Raw genomic sequence first — 22,724 nt, 5'->3', positions numbered from 1 at the left:
ATAAATAACGCCTCGTTGTGTGAGCAGCATATGAGACAAGTATTACACAATACATTTTAAAACTAGTTAGATCATTATAATGTTAAAATGTTTGAGCAAATAACAACAATTCATTTGTAGGACTGCATTTATTATTTGAGGACATAATCGGGCATTATACAAACAATGACAGCAAAATCACTGATAAATAAATTACATTGCTATCTTTCTGCACTATCATATTACTGATCTTGCTGTAATGATGATAACTAATTTTAACAGGATTAAATGGAGTTTTTATAGTACATTTTGTATTTATTACATCTTCATAACTGAATAATGTTACACTGTTTAAGCTTGATAAGATCCTGGTGAGTTTTCAAAACATAACGAAAATGTCAGATTTCCTGTTCCAATAAATAGTGACAGGATGCCTAATTTGTTAAATATTTTAATCTATCTTTCATGACTGAATAGTTGACGTACTTATTTCTTGAAACTTGAACCGTGTTCTTAAGCGTGATGTCATTTCAGAACCGTACTCTTCTGTGTGGGGTTATTGAAATTAAATTAATCCACATTCATAGAAGCATCCTTAGTTCTAAACATGTTAATTCCAATCCTGGATAACGTCTTAAAGCACATATAAAGTAAGGAAAATCGCTAACTCTACAATCCACCATAAATGTGTTTTGTGATGTACAAATTTTGGTGTAAGGTTCAGTCATTGTAAGCCGCAAATACCCTTCTCCGGTATCGAGTGCATTCAAGTAACCGTAGTTGATGTGTAAACAATATGCATGTAAGGTATGATTGGAGATATTGTGGATATATGTGCTTTTTAATGCTTGTGCGAATAAATATTACATGTTATTTCTCCTGACTTAGCTTTATTTTGGTCAAGTGCAAGGCTTGAACAAGCCATCTGTTATAATAACGTTGACCATATTTGAATAAAGAAAACACCAAAGCGGAAAAGTCTACCGCAAACAATGGTATTTTAGTCGTTATAAAGACAAAGTAGCCTAGACAATATAATGCACAAGAAAGTGGACAATAGAATGCACAAGAAAGTCGACACTGTCAAGGAATTGTGTGCATTTAACTACAATGCATTATATGACATTGATGAATTACATTATATAGACAAACATCACTGAGCGTGTTTAATGTCTTAGCTAGATATAATCTCAACACGGTTTCATCAAGTTACATGCACATTCTGAACACCAAATATGTGTTACTATGTAAGTTTAGCAGCGCATAAAGATTTAAAAATGTACTTCACTTCGGGAGAGTTTGAAGCTCGAAACTTGCTATCATAATTCTATTAATTTGTCATTAAGAATCATCTCAGTGTCTCAGGTCGATAAATCATTAATTTACATTCCGTAAAACGTGACATCCAAGGGTTCACAATAATACATACATATAAATAATTCCGCTGAAAAATAATCAAAATTCTAACGTTCCAGAGACTTGATAAGTCTATATTAAGCATTAAAATGAAATGTTTGGAAAGCATAGAATAAATTCCTCATAGAATAAAAGTCACAGGCTCGCGGTTTTGTGCTACTAAGAAACAATATAAAAAACAATTGAGAAACGACCAAGCAATGGAAGAAAACAATGATAGTGTTCACATTTGGAACATCAGAATGAGTTCACTGCTAACATCATTAGATCCTTTCTACTCTGCCACAACGAGTATTCACTATAATAAACGAATTAAAGAAATTGATGATATTTTATTAATTTGTTAATGAGTTGTCAACAATGCTTATCGAGGAAAAAATAATGCTTAATTTGTTTTGTCATCTTTGTCATTTTAGTCCTGATTTCACAATGCATAAGTATTAATATGCCTATATTGCAAGTTAATATGAATCTTAATATACTGAGCTGGAATGTTAGAGGAATTATGTCATCTGCTATTAGTTTTAGTGCAATGCTCGATAAATATAATGTTGACGTAGCTTGCATAACTGAACATAAATTATTACAGCACATACTTCCATTTTGCGAGTCTATTCGTTCTGATTATAAATGTACTGCTAAAGCCGGGGATATTTCCTTTAATAGCACTTTAATAAAATGTGATAAAGGAGGAGCTGCAATCTTCTGCAAAACTTCTCTCATGAGATATGGAAACTTTATGGATGACGTTAATAATAAGAGATTTGTTGGCATATAATTCAAATTTCAAGATATGCAATATTTATAGAAATAAAGAAATAGCATAGCCTGGAATAAATTAAACGCTGATATCTTGAAAGATTATCAAACTGAACTGGACCATCGCCTGAAAAAATTTGATATAGATACTTTTTCGGACAATGTTGATAGATTTTACGGGCACATTGTTAATGCGATGCAGCAGTCAAGCGACATCGCGCTTCCAAAGTCTAAATTTAATTATCATACCAAACAATACTGGTCAAATGAACTCAAAGAAGAACATACACTTCAAAGGCAAGCTATGTATATTTGGACAAATGAGGGAAGACCGAAGCGTAGTCAATATAATTCTTACACAGAATATAAAGATAAGAAGAGAGGCTTTAGAAACGTTCAAAATCTGGTTGTGGAAAAATAGGTGTGGGACGTATATGAAGAAATTGAAATAGCACATAAATGCGATGAAAGACACTTTTGAAAAATGATCAATGTTAAGAGAGGGAACAATATACAGTTTTGTCAGGAACTATCAACTGATGCAGTTTGTGTCTGTGAAGATTATTCCATCACAAATGGCTCTGCCAGATACTATGAGGACATTCACATGCCAAATGTTAGCCATAGTTTCGTCGGAAACCTTTATGAATTTATAGAGAGAGAATTAAAACGGGGGTCTACAGGACGGCGAAAGCCATATCGAGGCCTTACAGATCAGTATCATTGTAAATGAAGTAAGAGAAATCATTAAAAGTATAAAGAAATCAAAAGCATCGTACCATGATCAAATTCGCAATAAACACTTCATCTATATTAGCGACTACCTCATCGAGTGTATGGCAATTTCATTTACTCAGATGATTGATCAATCTTACATACCTGTAGATTTTTAAAAAAAACAACAATGATTAGTAATACCATAATACCACTGTACAAAGGTAGCAGACAATCAAACAACTCCTTCAAAAGTTACAGGCCTGTTACTTTACTGCCTGTTATCTACAAAACGTTTGAGAAAAGTACTCATGAACGCTTGGTAACTTGGTTCAAAGATACTAATTCTAATATACCCAGTTCACAACAACATGCTTACCGAAAAGGTTCAGGCTGCACGACAGCGAGTTTTATGATGTTACAATCAGTACAATTTAATGTAAACATGGGTTCAAGGGTTTTTGCCGCTTTTCTTGATACAAAAAAGGCATTTGTTACCGTGTGGCACAAAGGACTACTTTTTAAATTATTCATGTTGGGAATTACGGATAAATCCCTTTTGATATTTTTTTTTTTACGTGTACACAAATTTACAGAATAAAGCTCTTGTCAATGGGCAATTTTCTCAATTGGTTCTCAACTGGAGTGAGACAAGGTTTTTTTGTCAACGTTGATGTACACAATATTTATCAATGACGCTGCTACAGTTAGAAAAAGAGTGGATTTGGAGCAAAGATTGGATCCTTAGCTATGGGAAATCCAACCCTAGCTGATGACATTTCACTTTTGGCTATATATCCTAACAATCTGCAAAAGCTGTTAGATATGTCATACGCCTACAGTAATAAGTCGCAATTCAAGCTCACAGAGTCATGTATCATCATTTTCGGTCCCCAATAGAAGAATTATGTCGATATGAAGTGGTATCTTGGCCCGTCATGTTTGCTGGTTACTGATTCGGCAACACGTATGGGTCACCGGATTAACTCAAAGATGACGTCGCATGACACAAGACTCGATGCATGCAAGAAAGGAAAAAATCTTTTCACGGTCTGTTTGATATTGGAATTAAACCGAATGGTTTAAAACCTTTGGTTGCTGCAAATGTAATCAAAAAGGTAATTTTTCCCTCAGTGTTTTATGGAAGTGAATTATGGTGTAACATTTCAAAAAGTGACCTCTCTTCATTGAATTAAACGCTGAGGTGTTTTGCCAAACATTTACAAAGCTTAACAACACATACAAGATCAGATATCGCCCTTGAAATGCTAGGATGGACATCAACTCAGTCCGAAATTGATAGAAGAAAATTTATGTTTTTACTAATCTTGTGTTTGATGCCTAATAACGTACATACTAAACGTGTATTTAACGCTGCATTATTTCAGATCATTTTGAACGGATGCATGTCAAGCTACGGGTTAATTTCAAATTTATATTTTACGTTAAAGAAGTTTGACTTGCTCGGGTATCTAGCTGATTATTTACATCATTCAGAAATTCCAGATAAACAAAATTGGAAAGAAATTGTAACGTCAAAACTTGCTGGTCTTGAACGTAACCTCGGGAGAGTTTGTATGTCTAATCAAGCAGATTTTAATACACTCTCTTCGATACATGAATGCGTACGACCTGCCTAAGTATGGCAGTCGGCTAAAACCAGACATCACACTAAGGTATTTACATTTGTAACTAAACTATGGACTGTTGTTCTTCAAGCACATCTCGATGTGTATTAGATGTGGGAATCTTTATAGAGACTTGATACTTTAATGTTGTGTTACTTGTCCTTATTTGTCGAATTTCAGAAACTCTTTCTGGGATTTCCTTACTGAGAGATATCCACTGAGCCTGCACAGTACGTTATCTAATGCAGAAGATGAGCTGCGACTAGTATATATTTTAGGTAAAAGGTTACCAGCAGGTGTAATCGATAAAGAAAACTTTGTCATTCAGTGTGCAGCTATCTTCTGCAAATTTGGTACTGAAACTTGCAACTTGTGCAGTTGACAAACTCTTTGTTCATTGATATACTGTAAAAATTTGTATTCTAATATTATTAATTTTTGTGCTTGTTTATTTATCTTTTTAAAAAAATTATAATTTTATTTTACATATTTATTATTTGTATTCAGATGATTTATTATTATGTCATGTAATCTTTTATGGAAGGAAATAAAGATTATGATGAAGTTTCGATAAACAGTAATCCCAATAAAAAATGCCAACTTCAGTCTTAACATCACTATTTAAAATCTTTGTCAAGAAAACATTTATCAAAAACTTAGTGTCTCTTGATAGAAGTACAATAGGTTTTGGACGATATGTAGTATTGGTTTAATCGTTACCATTCTTGTACAACGGCCCTCCCGAAATAACTAACACTAGGTTAGACTAAACAAAGAAACAAAATAGAAAGATTAGGTTATGTTGATATCAACATAAAGTAGTGATCGGAGATCACTTATACCATCTCTCAAAGTTAAAAAGCATGTAATAAATGCTTGATCACCAAGTCGTTTGAATAAGTTCTTATATTTTGCAAAGAACGCAGTATGTACGCATATGTAGCAATACATCTTCTAGAGTTCATAAGCATTGTGTTCTAGAAGGATATGTATTGAGACCATTGAGTTTTATTAAAAAATCTATTAAAATTACCTTACGCTGACTACTAAGAAACCAGTACAGACCTGTTAAAAATGTCACAATTGAAAATGTTTCTAATCATGCTGACAATTGTTTCTTTCCATGTGGAATATACAATTTAAGACTGTACCTAAATTGCTTTACTTGAATAATGCAATACCTGAATAAATAGGATACTCCCCTCATGATGTCAGAATCGTAATTAATAAAAATAAAAAGCACTACAAGGTTATTGTCTTAATGAACGGGGAAATTGTTCCAGACAAGAATTTGACAGAAACATCAAGTTACAAAAGAGAACAAACTATATATTTCTCCATAAACATTTTCGTTCCTAAAACTCTATAACTAATTAAGTTCAATCGAAATTGACCAAAACAAAAATATTCTAGCAAAACATCTCCATATACATCTGTAGCGTTGTATCTCCAAAATATGTTTAGCAAAATATAAATTATTTATACAATACTCCTTGTATTAGTTTTAACCTTGTGCTACGAAGACCTAAACTGCGTTGTTTATGTAAAGCGTTAAATTTGCAGGGGTCCTTGCTTGGACAAACTTATGTTTCAATGTCAGAATATAAAATTCTCTCAACGTTCCTAAAACTACAAATTGCAATTGCTATTCTTTTTAGCAAGTGTTAAACAATCTATATATGGTACAGACATGCATTGAGGAGACAGTGGGAGGTTCTAGAGGTAAAATCTCTACTTACTAGTTACGTTACCTCCATAAATGAATCATTAGTAGAAGAGATATAAATAGTAGTATATGAATATAATTATAAGTATAGTTATTACTAGTAGATGCTGTAGACAATAAACAATCGCGGAGTGCTAAATGCTGAAAGCACATTCAAAGACGTTTTAGAGACAGAGGTGGACATTTTACAAACATTTATAACAACAATTAGGGTGTGTGAAAGTAAATCTGGTAGATGTGACAGGCTTTCTAACTCATTCTCTGTAATTCGTGTTAAATACTCTAAGGATTCATGCATATAAATCATCGAATCAACGTGTAATTGAGATACATAAAACAATTGGTATACTAGAGTTTGAGAGAATGTTTGGATTTATAGCTTTATAGCAGAGATACAAGCCATGCAGATTTTCAAGTAGCAGAAATCCCTCCAATACATATATGTTATAACTATCAATCACACGAACTGTGCCGCTGTTTAAGCAAAGGCTAATGTTTACCAATATGAAAGATCACTAGCATGTCGTAATTGAAATTCAAACAAAATTAGAGCCTTGCAAGCTCACAAGATACAGCCTACCACTCATTACAAAGCAAGGAAGCCTTACGCCAAAGAGTTTAGCCAATAATGTTTTTTATCACCCTTTGTCCAATTTATTGCACTTTCCACAGTACCAATAACATAGGTTTTATTCATTTAAAATTTCTCTCAAAGTGACCAGCGATTGACTTACTCTCTATGGTAAAAGAAAACAGTAAAACAATACCGAACATTAAAACTAAAAATCTATTATAATTCAGCCAGATACATGTTTCCCTTATCCTACTTCCGCTCAACGATGGATCGTTCAAAATGTTCGAAACTGGGAATAAAAATATGAAGCGGTTACACAAAATCTCCAGTGTCATTTTTACCAAGTCCTCCCTCAGAACTAGCGGTTACATTCTAACATTTCTAACTTCATCAGTCGATGTTATGTTCTTGGAATATCCGTTGTAAATTAATACAGTTTAGTTCTCAGGCAGGCTTCCTTTTAATGAGTTATCGATTGTAGGTAAGACGCGCCGCAACAAGTACCTATTTATTCTCAGTAAACGAATCAACTTATCAATCAATAAAAGCACCAATCAAGCAACAGCTTGGGGTTTGTGACAGTTACGGCCACCAGACTTTTCTCTATTACTCTACGTTTGTTTTTTCAGTTACTTAATTCCCAAAAAATATGAATATGTCAGCGCATCGTAGTTCTGGAATAAGCCTGACTCTGTGTATAATGGTTTGGATGGTGGTGTACAATCGTCAAGATCATTAACACGGGTGTTTCGGCTCCACTGTAAATCAATCTTTTTCATTGATTTCACCGACTCAAAACAGAAAGACTGAGACTGTAAAAGGGCTCATCAAGTAGTGCTTTGTTTTGCATGATATCCATCTACAGTATTGATAATCTCACAATCTCAAAGTGTTACATCCAGACGAACGCGAACATCACTACAAACATAATTACTCAAAATGTATACAATGCAAATAACCCTTTTGTACAAAATATAGCTAAAAGTTAATTTAGCTGCATTATGCCATGCAGCATCACTTTTATAAATTGAACATGTTTTGCATTTGAGATTTTAGATGGCGATGATAACCCTAATGTTCGAAATTGAGTGATTTCCTACGCGAGCTCGTTTGTTTGAGTAAACCCCCTGCTACCTATTGTGGTTTATATAAATATTCAAGTTTTAATCCGAGGTTACTAAAGTAGAAACTCAATCATTGCTGACAAATATAAGTTAATTCTGAACAACGTTTTACCAGTCCGTTATCATATGCAGAGTTCTCGCCTATACCGCCAGTAAAAAAATTCTTATCAGCTACCACTTGGGTCCACAAAAACTCGCAGGTTGTTGTTGCTGTGTTTTGTTTAAGCTCAATGGTTACCTGCTGGCACTTTACTGTGGTTTTTCATTTTCTTCTCTTTATAGTTTCACATTTTCTTCTCTTTGTAATTTACGGTGACGAGGCCACAAACATCAAATCAAGCTCTTTAGGCCAACTTTTAGGCTTTGAATATAGCAAATGTTTACAGAGCAGCAATAGAAGTTTTGTATTCTCGCATTAATGACCTAACGACTATATGGATGATTGTGCATTATTTCATCCAATATCACAGAACATAGAGCTAATGTTACAATACAAAAAAAATGCCATGGGCAACAACTTAGAAAAACAGGTTTTATGTCATCCTTCTGAACTCTTTGCTTTACAAATTGGAATTTCTACAATAACAATGGGATACAGCTGACAGGTTAACACAGGTGTGTCTGTCTCAGTGTGTGTCCAATATGTAGTCATACATTTTATACCACAAGTCGTGATGACACTATATATATATATACATGGGTTGGTCACATAATTTTATACCATAGGGGAAGACATTCTGATAGTTCATTGCGGTTGCAGTGCAGTACAACGTAAACTATAAACTTGGTAATTTAATAAGATACTTACGATGAATCTGTCACACTGTCCACTTGATCTTATCACACATCTGACGGTCATGAATGCTCCATTCTCCACATCTTGGTAATAAGCCACATCCTATTCAAATTAAGATATGGATTATTCATATGCAGGTAGTAAGGCTGGTACATTCATCTTTAGCATAAAATTCTCTCATCCCCCCCCCCCCTTCTCTCTCTGCATATATATATATATATATATATATATATATATATATATATATATATATATATATATATATATATATATATATATATATATATATCAAGAATACAAATCATATGGCGAGTAACAATCCTTTCAAGTGCACTAACTACAGCAAGGGATCACGTGTATCAATGTTTGATTAAGATAATTGCAATAAACTGACAAAGAACGGTGCGAAACTAGTATCTAACTAGCCTGAGCGGTTTCGACTCATTAATGCTTATTGTGCAAGGCAAATACAAAACATAGACAAAAGAAACAAAAAAAAACCCACAGAAAAACGGTTATGTTTGCGAAACTTTACACAGCTTTTTCTACTGGAATTAAAACTTGTAACTTTATTATGTTTCATCTAGTTTATTTCAGCTTGTTGCTGATACTGTAACATATTTGTATTGTCCCAGAAAATGATGAGCCATAACGACATCTGGTATTTTATGTAAATTTATGTAAGCGCACATTATATCCCGGATATATCACCGTTATAGTAGACATATGCTATTAAGCATATTTAGAGAATTATTCTATAGAATATGAATCGGTTGCAAAAGATAATTTTATTTGTGCATGATGTCTTTTTCTAGTCGTCTTGGTTTAAACCGCCTGGTTTCAATGTTCTAATGTGGTGTATTCTTTTCTTGCCTGGTTTGGGATGTCCAGTTTGGGCTGTGAGCAATTGCAATACGTGTTACATCACTAAAAGGGTGTTCAGGTGAGAAGTGTTCTGCAACCGTGCTTCTGTACAGTTTCTTTGTCATCCAATCAGATATATGAATTCCTCTAGAAACAGCCATGTAAAGTCTAGCAAACATAACCGGTTTTCTGTTTCAATTGTTTGTGTTGTCAATGTTTTGTATTTGCCATTGAAAAAGACTCATCACTGAATCGAAAGCGCTCAGGTCAACTAGATAATAGTTTCGCACTGTTCGGTTATGTAATAAATTTAAGAAAAAAATTATCGTTTCCATTATATTTTATTTTCAAAATCTTTATTATTTTGTTTTTTTTTCAGTTGTTTCAAACGGAAAAGGAATTAATATGTTTAAGTTAAGAAATACATTGACATTCACATTGGACGATTAATGGTAGCAAATAGTGTCCACATTTGTAAGACATTGATGTATCCAAACATGACTTAAACTTTTCGATTGCAAATATAACGTAGGGATCCATTTAAAAATAACAGAAGAGAAGCAAACGTGGAAAAAATATGAAATCTTTCTAAATGCTCATCTGCTAACATGTCACCAGTGTTGTCAGAAATATCAAAATAAACAGAAATAATCAGAAAACTGATTCCAGTGGACAAGTTAGGCAATGTACAAAATGAACTAAAGATTAACACATTGAATAGAACCAAATTTGATGACTAACTATATTTCTATTATTTGGACCGTGGTTTGCATCCTCTAAACTGAATGGTAGTTTATCAAAGACATAGGTTTTCAATATATTTGATTATGTGGTCAAGTCTTCTAATATTATAATAATAGCAAATTCTGCAACATTTTGTGTCATGGATGAACTTAGCCGACCTGAGTGATTCAATTGTTTTATCTTCTATGTTTTTTTTTTGTTGAAGGATTTTATCAGTTTAGACCTATTTTAATTGCTGTAATCATGTGCTTGACAATTGGAAACAATCGCTTTGTTCTTTGGATTTGGAGAATGGTTGAAGGGCTGGTATTGCGTGATTAGTGTAAAGACAGACACTATCACCGTCTAAAATTGCTACATATATTCGCCTTCGATATAAACTAGTAGCAAATATACCCTAGGATATTCAATGTCGTGCCTGATTCGACTATTTGTTTATAGATTGCAAAGTTCTAGTCATCTTGGTAATAATTTACCTGACTTTTTTATCATTATGATACCGAATTCTGACATGATAAGATTCTGATATCAAATAAATCGAATGCAAACATGACAATAACAACTACAACCATGGTCCTAAATTAACCAACGAAGATAACTACATAAAAGTCACAACATCCGAGCAAAGCTAAACTTAAAAGAACATTCGGAAAATGTTCTCAATAATTTAAAATCTCCCAGACAAAGAAATAAACAAGGAAGATGACTCTCCAGCAACGATAGCTCTCCTAAGGCTATCACAAAGAAACTATATCACAAAACGTGATAGAAATTAACGAAACTAAAAGTAACACAATCTGGTATATGATAGATAATGGTTTAACTTTTTATGTAATCGATCCTTTTGACAAACACTGAAGATAGCTTAAAGTGTCTTCCTAACTGACGGCATGGTCCAAAACAGGAATATTAAAATAACGTAGAAAAATAAGTAGGAAAGGTGCATACAAATAATATCGACATACGCAGGAATAGACAATCAACTGAAGTAGAACTGTCTGATGGAGAGGACAAAGGTTTGGTTGCATATAACCCAATAACAAATATGCATCAGAATGATTTTTTTGTCTGCAATAAATTTTGTTTATTTGTTTCGCTAAATTAATTAGAAATTTTAGAACAAAACAACAAAAAAAAGAAAAAGTAAAATATCAAACCTATTCCTAGTATAGCATTTACTTCTACTCTTCCCAATACAGCATACTCTTTAATATGTTAGTAGTTTCACAATCGATATTTGCCACTGGATAAATTTTAAACTAATCACTCCATTTTAATTTACTCAGTTCAACGTTGAATAATTAATTTCTAGTGAACATTTACCACACAAAACTGGTAACACACGATATTCAGGTTGCTAATCCTTTAATTAAAGTATGAGAAATTGTCCATTAATACAGAAAAATCATAATTAACAGAATACACCATGCAACATTAAGCCTCGCTCTTTTTGCTGAAGTCAGCAAGTTTATTGAAAAATTATTGATTTTTGCATTTGATACACAATCGACAATGTGTATTGCAGAAGTACACAGGACAGTTGACAGGTTGACATTGTTGTAGATATTGGACTATCAAAAGAGTCATTCAATAGCCCGATTGCCTAGAAAGTGGGTAAATATCCACTAGATACTTGAACAGAAGAATGTTTGCAAAGAGAATGGACACTTTATATTCAAGACAATCTAACACAATAAAGATGTGAACAAGTAATATAAAGTTAATACCAAACGAATACAGTCATGAATGGAAACAGTTTCAGCCGGTATAGATTATGTAGTGGATGAATTGTGTCTATCATTAATAGGTATTGCCTATTTTTGTCCCCTGTCTGCTTTAATGCAATTTAGCCCTGCAGTTAACGCAGTTGTTTTAAAAGCATTGAATGATACCATAATTGAAGAAACTATGAAACTATACAGAGTTAGGCAATTTTAGAAAGAGGTAATGACATGGATTTGCTTAAAAGTAGAAACTGTAATGGTGTTAAAAGTAAAGATGACCTTTATTCCGAAATTAACAGTTAGAAAATAATAAGAATATCCCACCAATCACTATTTAAAAACATTATTTTTAGGACAATTAAAAACGAGACGTTTGACTACAACGGGCATTGTGGAGTTTATTAGATGATAATATAAAATTTAATAAAGATATGCCGCTGTTTACCGATTGTCAGAAAGAAAGTAAGGAAGGAAGATATTATTTATGACTGGATTAAGAGAAAAATCAACATTTACATAGCGTATGTAATATATATTTGCTGTTTTATATCCTCAATTCTAATTATATTATACTATTGTTTTTCCTCCACTAATTCATCTTTCAAGGCCTTTTGTACATTTCCTATCTCTTTTATCTTCTTGGGTATGTACTTTATTTTACTGTTTACCTAAATTGCAGAACGGGTTCTTGTCGACCCATTCCACTTGATGTTCTATTTCTTTTCCCAAAATATTAAATATCTTATCCTTAATGATATATTTGTATATGTCAATAATTAATGTAATGCGAGTCCAACTAATCTCAAGATCGGAAATTCCAACCACGTGTGCTCATGAAATCCACATTCATAAACAACCTACAATCACACTTGTTGATAAAATAATTGCACAAGGGTTCTGGTGCCATTATAGATACCTATGAAGTAATACAAAATGCAGCAAGAGGCTTTTATTATAATCTGTTGAAAGCTTACCTCCTGTTTCAAGTTTTGTGATTTCGTCGAATGAAATCGACCATCCTTCAATTTCTGCACGACATAAACTTCAGCATTTGGATTTATTTCATAATTTCTCTTTAAGTTTAAGTTTAGAGCTTGTGATTCGCGAGTGAGGGTAAAGGACAACGCATCAGGTAGGTCAAGGTCACTGATTATCCGTTTGTCTGTATGTAATCCTGTTGTGACATCTTTCAGCCAAACAGTTTCCGAGTTGATTGTTGCTGACAAAACAGATATAACATAAGGGTTGTAAAAACCAAGTTAACAAACAAGCAGACCAGACCAATGTAGACTGTCAGTAACTCCCCATATAAAAAAGAAATGTTAAAAGACGCGCATTTAGGCCACTCCAGGACATGTATAATATCTTATTATAATTTAATAATAATAATAATAATAATAATAATAATAATAATAACAACAACAATTTATATTTATGCTCAAGCGGTCAAGAATGAATTCAACAAGATTTGAATAACACAGAAATGATATCATAACAACTAGATTGACCAAAGAGATCAAAATATAAAATATTCTTTCGGTTAACAACGTACGTATAGCATAGTAAGTGAAATTAAATATAACACAAAATATAACACGAAGTCACAGTCAAAACACTGTCAAACATTTTCATTAAAAAGCTGTCATTATTGAACTAAGTTTAAAATTAGTCCAACGTAAGTGCGACAAAGTAAAACATTGTTTTGTCACACAGTTGCTTTTTGACATTAATGGTGTCTTTATACCTACTTATATAGAAAAAGGCAGTTTTAGTCGAAAAAGAGTTACAATGCCTTGTGTGATAAAAATTTGAATTTGGTTTCTACATTATATGTTAAAAAAAACGTTTCATCTAAGGTGCATGTATTCTTGGTGTGTAATTTTAAAATGGTTTGGTCGATGCAAATATGTGCGCTATTCTGTCACTTTTTCTGATGAAAGATTTTAATAGTTTTGATTTAACATTACCTTGCAAGCTAACATGCCGTTTTATCCGATGTTGAATTCCTGATTTATCATATTCATGATCCGTTTAGCGGTTACAATTTTACAGATATAAAACACCACATTTATCAAATGGAGAAACCCTCCTCTATCAGAGATATAACCTCTGAGGGGTTACATTTTCTTATATACATATATAATCTCTTTAGTGAACTGTCTTACCTGAACGAACATATACCATGAGACTCACGATAAAATGAAGCACACCTTTCTTCATTGTCAACTCAACAGTTGTCTGCGCTTCGTATCTATTTAAGGCTGATCGACGCCAACTTTAGAATGAAGGTTATATACGTTCTTCATTTGGCTAGATTGCGCCAGTGAGGACTAGTTTTAACCGGTTCCATTGTTTGATTGAGCGTTTTCCTAAACAAACGAAAAGAAATGGTATTGAATAATACTGTGATGTAATAATTGTAGTAAAATTAGGTTAGTCCTTGTCCGCTAACAGGTGGTGTCTCTTAGGGCAATGTGTGACAGAATTCGAGATGAAAATGTTTGTATAAATGCTTAAAATCACTAATCACCAAACGTCGTATATATATATATATATATATATATATATATATATATATATATATATATATATATATATATATATATATATACAGAGAGGGAGAGAGAGATAATTAGAGAAAGAGAGACAGGACGGAAGAGAAAGAGAGAGTTATAAATATACACCTTAAAGAACGGAATTTTCTAACCCTGACTTTTATAGAAGTCTTGATAATAGTAGGCAGAATTAATATTTAATACAAATATCACTGTCATACAGGTTATAGAATTTTTAATATATAGTGTGGCCTTCTTCTATCTGTCTATCTATAAGCCAATCTACACATCTATCTTTCCTTATATGTACCTATTAGTCTGACTCTCTATCAACTTACGTCTATTTGCCTGACTTAAAAGACCGAGCTGAAATTTAATTTCAAGTTCAAAATGTTGGAGCCACTACAAAAGTCTGCTTCAGCTTATAATCTGGATATTAGGGTATATTTCATCGAAATTGGCAATGATCAGTATCGATAGGAGTATTGCTAAATTCGAGATAATTTGGTTCTCAGCCGGCGAACAAGAATTATAAGACTGTTATTTGCTTTCTCAAGAACACGAAAAGGAGATTATGATAAGTATGATATCATCTAGCTACTTCAGACATTGTAGTATTCTTGGAAACATGATTTATAATTTAAACACTGTAGTTCGATTTCAGATTTGTAGTATATTGTTCGAACTGCTACACGTATTGTATAGTTAGCACTGAAAGAGATTTATTTCAAACCCAGGGCATCTTTTGAATATTCATCTGCAGAGGCAAGTAATGCGAGTTAGTTCAGTCGCTTTTTGCAGAGACCCATTGTCACACATACAACGTCTATAATCTCCTTATCATTCCCAAATTTCAACAAACTCGAAAGATATATCATGCCGATGTGTACTCTGTGAGTAGCCATTGTTCATGTCAAAGTGTAAGCCGTCAATAGCCCGTTGAAGAACACACCAAAATGTAAATTGTCAATTACCCGTATGTATTATGATAAAAGCACTTTTAAATTAATATTAAGAGCGAGTTCTTTCATCATAATCAAAGCAGACTGTCATACCATTGAAATCTACCCGTATTGTTCATTTAAACGTGTGCAGGTTTAGTGGATTGCTTGCATCGGTACTAAAGATAATATTCATTACACTCTATAACAGGGCCCCGAGTGGCCGAGTGGTCTAAAGCGCTCTCCGTTACGGATCACTGCCATCTCACCTCTCTCTGCGTGGGTTCGAGTCCAGGATTCGGCTAATATGGGTATGTGAGAAAGCTTGCCAGTAGCTTCTCGTGGGTCGGTGGTTCTTCTCGTGGTTTTCCCGGGTTCTTCCTCCACCATTAATACTGGCCGCCATGCATAGCCTATCGTGTGCTGAAAAATGGCGTTAAACCCCACAACAACAACAACAACAACAGCACTCTATAAAAAGGCCAACTTTAATTTGCTGGAAACACTTACATTTGTCAGGGAATGCTGTTTGCATCTTTCGACTGGATCTAATTCATTTTAAGGTGGAACAATTTTAGGTCTGGAACAAATCTTCACCTAGTGGCACTTGGAGAGCGTGAGCACTTGACTTTGACAATCCTCTAGTGAATTCTGAATCAGATGTGGATATAAACAAATGCCTACAATATCAAAAAGCATGTTTATACCTGTATATATTGGTCCTAAATAATATTTGAATTTATTTTATGGTGATGTGTACATATATAAGGACGATGACTCTGTTTGTAGCTTTCACGTATTGCAGGATCACGAACAGTTTAATACCTTCTGCTATTTTCACGCCTTTATAACAGGAGATAAACAATAACAATGATAATTGAAAATCATTGATGAGAAATATAACAATAATCTCATTTACTCTGAAATGGAAGAACAAAAAGAAGAATTGATAATTAGAATAAAAATTGAAAAGTGCAGAGAGGTAAATGGTATAACTGGTATGATTGTAATTTGCCCATTGTCGGAACAATGTATTAAACTACAAAACTGTGTAACATTTTTGTCAATGCATTATCCGAGTCAACATTCCTATTTTAAAATCATTGTCAAATACTATTCTCCAAGCAATAACGTATTTTATTTTTAAATTTCTACGCATTGGTCGAGTTCTCAGCGCAACTTTTATAATATTCATACACATGCATTCTAATAAACCAGAAGTTCAAACAGAAACCAAACATAATGCTAAGTATATAGCCACTTGATATAATTCATGGCTTGTAACGAATGTTGTGAAATCAAGGCATCTTTATTGACCATTGTAAAACGTGTTATTCTATCTTAAATGTCACCACTCTGTTATGCAGCAAATACAGACTAGAGACTTAATATATCGTAAAAACATTACTCAGTTGAAAGGTACTAGGAATGTGAAAACATATTATGGGAAACATACGACGATGAATTAATGCGCTGCATTCCAGTGAACTGGAACTGGATTTACGTGAGCGGATAAGCTATTTAATATACTTTTGGCTGGAATTTTCATCCTACTGGACACTGATAGTTTGCCCTGTCCTTTTTATTGGACACTTAATTTCAGCCACTGAAGGATGAAGGCTGATGCTCTTACGGAATCCTGACATTTACTGGTGTACCCAAGTTCAAGAAGGCAACTGTTATCATGTTTTACTTTGCAATGGCGAAATGGAACGAAAAGTAGAAAGTTTATACCGCATTAGGCTGTGAATGTGATATAGTAGAATAAATCATGATATCATTTATTATTCTCTCGCGGGCTTTTCAAGTTTTTGCATTCAGTAACAATTCCAAACTGTAAATATCAGTGATGCGAATTAAATCCTTACTATGAATATATTGAGGAATTCAATATGAAAAATAACGTAGGAAATAAATACCTCACTATATGTCCATGTATGGTTATGTTAAATCTAATTCATGCGTGATTAAAGGAAACAAGTTAAATAAATGATAGTTGAGCTTATGCTTGATTCAATGATTAATGTTTGCTATGTTAGTCAATTTAAAGTAAGTGATATTCTTGCGACTATTTAGAACATTATTACTGCGGTTTATTAAGGTGTAGAGTCGCACTCAAGTAACAAGAGATAAATATTCTGACGTTTATAATATAGGAAATAAAAGTTCGTTTTAAATTGTCACTTCGTCTTCCAACTGAATTAATTACTTTTTTAAATTTTATAAACATTTAGATAATGACATTATTCAGTTACTTCATTGAAGACCATAGTTTCAACACACACACTATGTATATGTGTATATATATATATATATATATATATATATATATATATATATATATATATATATATATATATATATATATATATATATATATATATATATATATATATATACCTGCATTCAAAATAAATTAGTTGTTGTTGTTGTTGTTGGGTTTAACGCCACTTTTCAGCACAAGATAGGCTATACATGGCGGCCAGTATTAATGGTGGAGAAAGAGCCCGGGAAGACACCAGAGAGAACCACCGTCTGAATCCGAGACGCGAACCCACACATACAGAGATGAGATGGCGGTGATCCGTAACGGAGAGCGCTTTAGACCACTCGGCCACTTGTGGCCCCTATATTAACAGAACGTCTATGCTATGTTAAGTGTCGTATAAAAATTACAAAGTGATGTACGTATTCACTGTTCGTTATAAGAAAATAATTCATTGAAATTAGGTCCGTATTTGGGAACATTTCGTGGTGTATTGCTTCCCTAGATATAAGAACAAGTAGGCATGGGGCGCGATTCTTCATGTTATGTGCGTCGTCCGTTCGCAGATGATATTTGAAACTTGTTTCTCAAAACTCAATCGAGAGATTATGTTCTCCATTTGACATATAAGATCTTGTGGTGACGCTCTTATACATTTTTTCAAACTTGATACCCATTCGCCCTCAAATACACTTTTGCTTCTGTTACTAAATTGAATAAATCCTAATTATAGTTTCTAACGAAAAATCACAAACAGAACCCTCACAAATTACCTCACCGAATGTGACTAAAGTAGAAACAAAGCGTTCTGACTTGAATTTCTTTGAAACTTGTGAAACTAATACATAAAATATACAGGTCCTTACTATAAATACAAAGAAAATGAATTTCTTTCTCGCACAAATCACTCATGAATTTTCCAAATATGACAAGAGAAAACCCTGTCATAGTTGGCTTCAATTTTATTCAATGATTCTGACCTATAATCTGATAAGACTGGCGGTATAAAAAAATAAACGGTAAAAGTGACCTTTCAATACCGGCTCAGTAAAATGTAACGAAATGTAACAGAAAATGTAATGGTAATACTATGATGTATTTTGTTTAAAAATAACGCCAGTCTGCCATCTAATAAGGACATGACTACTAAAATAGAAAAATCGTTAAGTGGCTTTCCCTTGAAACCCATTGAACATAATTTTACCTGATTTGGCACAAAAGTATTATGGCATAAACGTCTTTAACATTTTTTGCACATAATGTCGATCCACCGTGAAATATCTCTATGTGTTCATAATATAACTTAGAGATCCTCAGTTTTCCTCTAATGTTTCAACACACTTTAACACCAATAGTCACTCTCTACTTGATTTTTCTTTCATGCCAATAGATATTGTGATTGGTGACATGAATAGACTCATGAAAGAAACTTATTGGATTCATAAGTTAGATACTCTGTATCCTAATGGACTTAATGCTAATGCACTATATAAAATTGTATAATTTACATTGATAAATTGTATATCCTTTATAACAATATAATTGTATGTATGACTGCTTGTCTCTAGTTTATTTTATTATTTTACTATTTCAAGTTTCATTAGAGACTCGTGTATCTTTTAGATCCTGTCATAGAATTGTTATGATGTTGCATATCATTTATGACGTTACGTAATGACGTAATTGTTGTTTTAAAATAAAAGACGTCATCCGTTACTTTCGAAACATTTCGTGCCTGAAGAAGCATATACTAAATGCGAAACTAGTTGCACAGAATTTTCGGCGTTTGTGTTGTTTTTTTATCACAATAATATAACTTATGAGACAAAGACAGGTTATCGTAAATTACGATGAAATTAATGCATATTACGCCAATCTGTCATAACTTATGGCCACTATTGCAAAACAAAATCTTCTTTCGATGCTTTCTGGACAGATGTTGACTAAATGCTGATCTGCCACGAATTGTAACTGTTGCCTCTAACAATAAAAAAAACATGCGTTAATTTCTTTCAATATGCCACGGTACTAAATGTGACCAAATTTAAAAACCATTCCAACTGAAAGTACCATTTAATTCAATAAAATATGTATCTTTTAAAGAGAAATTAGCTAGATTGGTAATAAAATCTGAATGAAAGATAAACTAGTATTCGGAGCCGGTAATTAATAAACCAATTATTGAAATCATGGAATTAATTTAGTATAGTCCTAGGGGATATTGGAGGGGTAGAGCAGCAATTAGTAAACTCGCTGATACAGCAAATGTTACATGTTCTACTGCTAAAAAAATGGTTAGCGCGACAGGCAATATGACAAATATATATACACCACCTAAACGAATTCAGCATGCATATTTTGATGTCAGCACTCCCAATGACGTTTATCAAGCATATATTTTGTTTTTACCACACGATACTATTAAAATTTAACATACAAATAAGCGTGAACTGTCGTTGACGTTGCAAGTAGGCGATGGCCACAACTATTACAAGTTGATCCTGGCAAAGACCTTTTTGGTGCAGTATCATCTCTGATGAAAAAAACATAATGTCGAAATTAGACGAGGACATACTGCGTATCATCGTCATCAGGCAATTGTTGAGCGGTTATTTTGATATCAATATGCAAAGGAAATAAATCAGAAGGTCAAAAGACCTCATGAATGGGTTGCAATGTTACCAAGTGTGATAGCTGCATTAAATAATGCGATTACTCGAGCAACTGCCATGAAATCTATTAAAGCAATTCCCAAACAAAAACCATACCAATACAAGACGTGAATTTTTCAAACAACCAGTAATAGATAATGTTACTGTCAGGTATTTATATGAACTTGGTTAGCTTGAAGGTGGTAAAGCAGCAGTTATGGAGAAATAATGAGTTCATTTGAAAAACAGTTTTCAAGACTTACTTGAAAATCGGCAACATTTTTAGAAATCGAATAATTACCACAAAAAAATTAAAAAGTGATACCTTCTTAAATATACTTAGGAAATATTGAAAATAAGGCAAATCATTTTTCGTGGTAATGACTTTTCAGATGGGAACTCACAAAGCGTTCTGATATCATTGCAATATATCAAGAGTTTAATCTTCTTGCGGGATTTCCTATTGATATTTCAAAGACAAAATGTACCAGTATGGGTAATGATTTTAAGATTGAACTTTCAAAATTTTCACCGCCCTCTGTAATTTAGAAATTTGGAAACTTAACTTGTTATGTATATTTGTATTATGTGTACTAGTTGTAAGCTCAGCCTGAATCGTGAATATGTTTATAAGTTTGGGTGAATTTTCTGATTGGACAATTGAGTATTGTAACATATGTCAGGTGGGGTGTATATGGAAATAAGACAGGTAATTAACAATAAGTCATATGAATGAATTGGGACGTATGGTTGTTACGTTGTCTTGGAGATTGATATAATGAAGAATTTGACAACTATTTCCCCAATATTGCTCTTGTATATTTGTCTGCAGATGTATTAGATGCTGTGATTTGATTTATTTTGGGAAGAATTATTTGTTTGGATTACTCATTTTAATTACAAAGTGCTCTTTGTCTTTGGACTAATATTTTATTTCCGATTATGGCAAATTCATTCAGGTGCATTCTTGACAACGTCATTGTGATAAATCAAGAATAAATGCAATGCTAGTAGCTGGTAAAGAAAAGCAACATTTCCATTGTTCAGAATGTTACCACGTCATCAAAATGAATTGCGTTTATTTCTGTATGAACTGTAAGGAGAACTACTTTTTTTAAGAATACCCACCTCTATAAATAGTCACGTGTACCGGATAAAACAAATACTGTCATTGAAGGCAGACACGAAGTAAGCATAGGAGAAGAACATTATATCAATGTAAACAAAAAATGATTAGTTTTTGCTTCCATTGGTTGAAGGACTGGTATTATTATGACCTTATTACGATCAAGCAGGACAAGCCCAAGTGTTATAAATAGCTATGTAACAGAAAACCCCAAATATGTATTATTACGTTTAATTAAGATTTCTGTTTTTTAATGATGCAAACCAAATAACATAATGAATAATTTAAATTGCAATTATAAGAGTATAACGTCGTTTTCTCTGAGTTTGTCGTGGTATAAACTGCCAGTTGCCGACTCACACAACTTGCATAACGCCCTTCGGGTGTTACTTGCTGTGTGAATCTGCAACTGACAGTTTATACCACGATGCACTCAGAAAAAACAACGTTAAACTCTTAAATGTTCGCACTTCAGCGCGTTCAAGACCTTGAATGTATTGAAAACAATCATATCCTATTTGGATATTTCTTACCGGTTGTCATGTAGCTAGTCTTTGATGAGAGTCAACGATGTATGTGTTGCTCAAAATCAGATATATGCAATCATCAACATTCATGCAACATTGAGTATCATCAGTCATGTGTCTGATTTGATGATCTCTGTGTGTAGCTCTGCATCAAGCAGTTCAAATGTTCAACGTAATATAAAGACCAAGGTCAACATTTTTGTTTTTTTCATCACTGTGAGACCTTTGCCTATAATGTTCTTTTTAGTGCCTCTTGTTTTCATATCTCTGATTCCTATCATATTATTTTATTCTTTCTTTTTTGTCGCTCTTTCTTTATTCATGTGTTCTTGAAAATCCTTTCTTCGTGTCTTCTTATATAAACCTTTGAAACGTTTTGGCTGGATATCATGTAGCTAGTATCTGATGAGTGTTAGTTGTTGATCTGAATCAAATAAAAACACACTTATACGGAAGGCTAGTACTTACCCATCTTTGACGTTGGAGTTAAATATTTAATTTATTATTACATATCAGATAGTTGATTCTGATCGCCGTGGTTAGGTACGATTCTTACATTGATAGCAATGCGTTCCACTTATCGAAGCATATTTGCCTCAGAACGGTGGGA

Source organism: Sinohyriopsis cumingii, chromosome 18 (genome assembly GCF_028554795.1).
Source record: "Sinohyriopsis cumingii isolate HCF-2022 chromosome 18, ASM2855479v2, whole genome shotgun sequence".
NCBI lineage: Eukaryota > Metazoa > Mollusca > Bivalvia > Unionida > Unionidae > Sinohyriopsis > Sinohyriopsis cumingii.
This window is presented reverse-complemented; position numbering follows the sequence as displayed.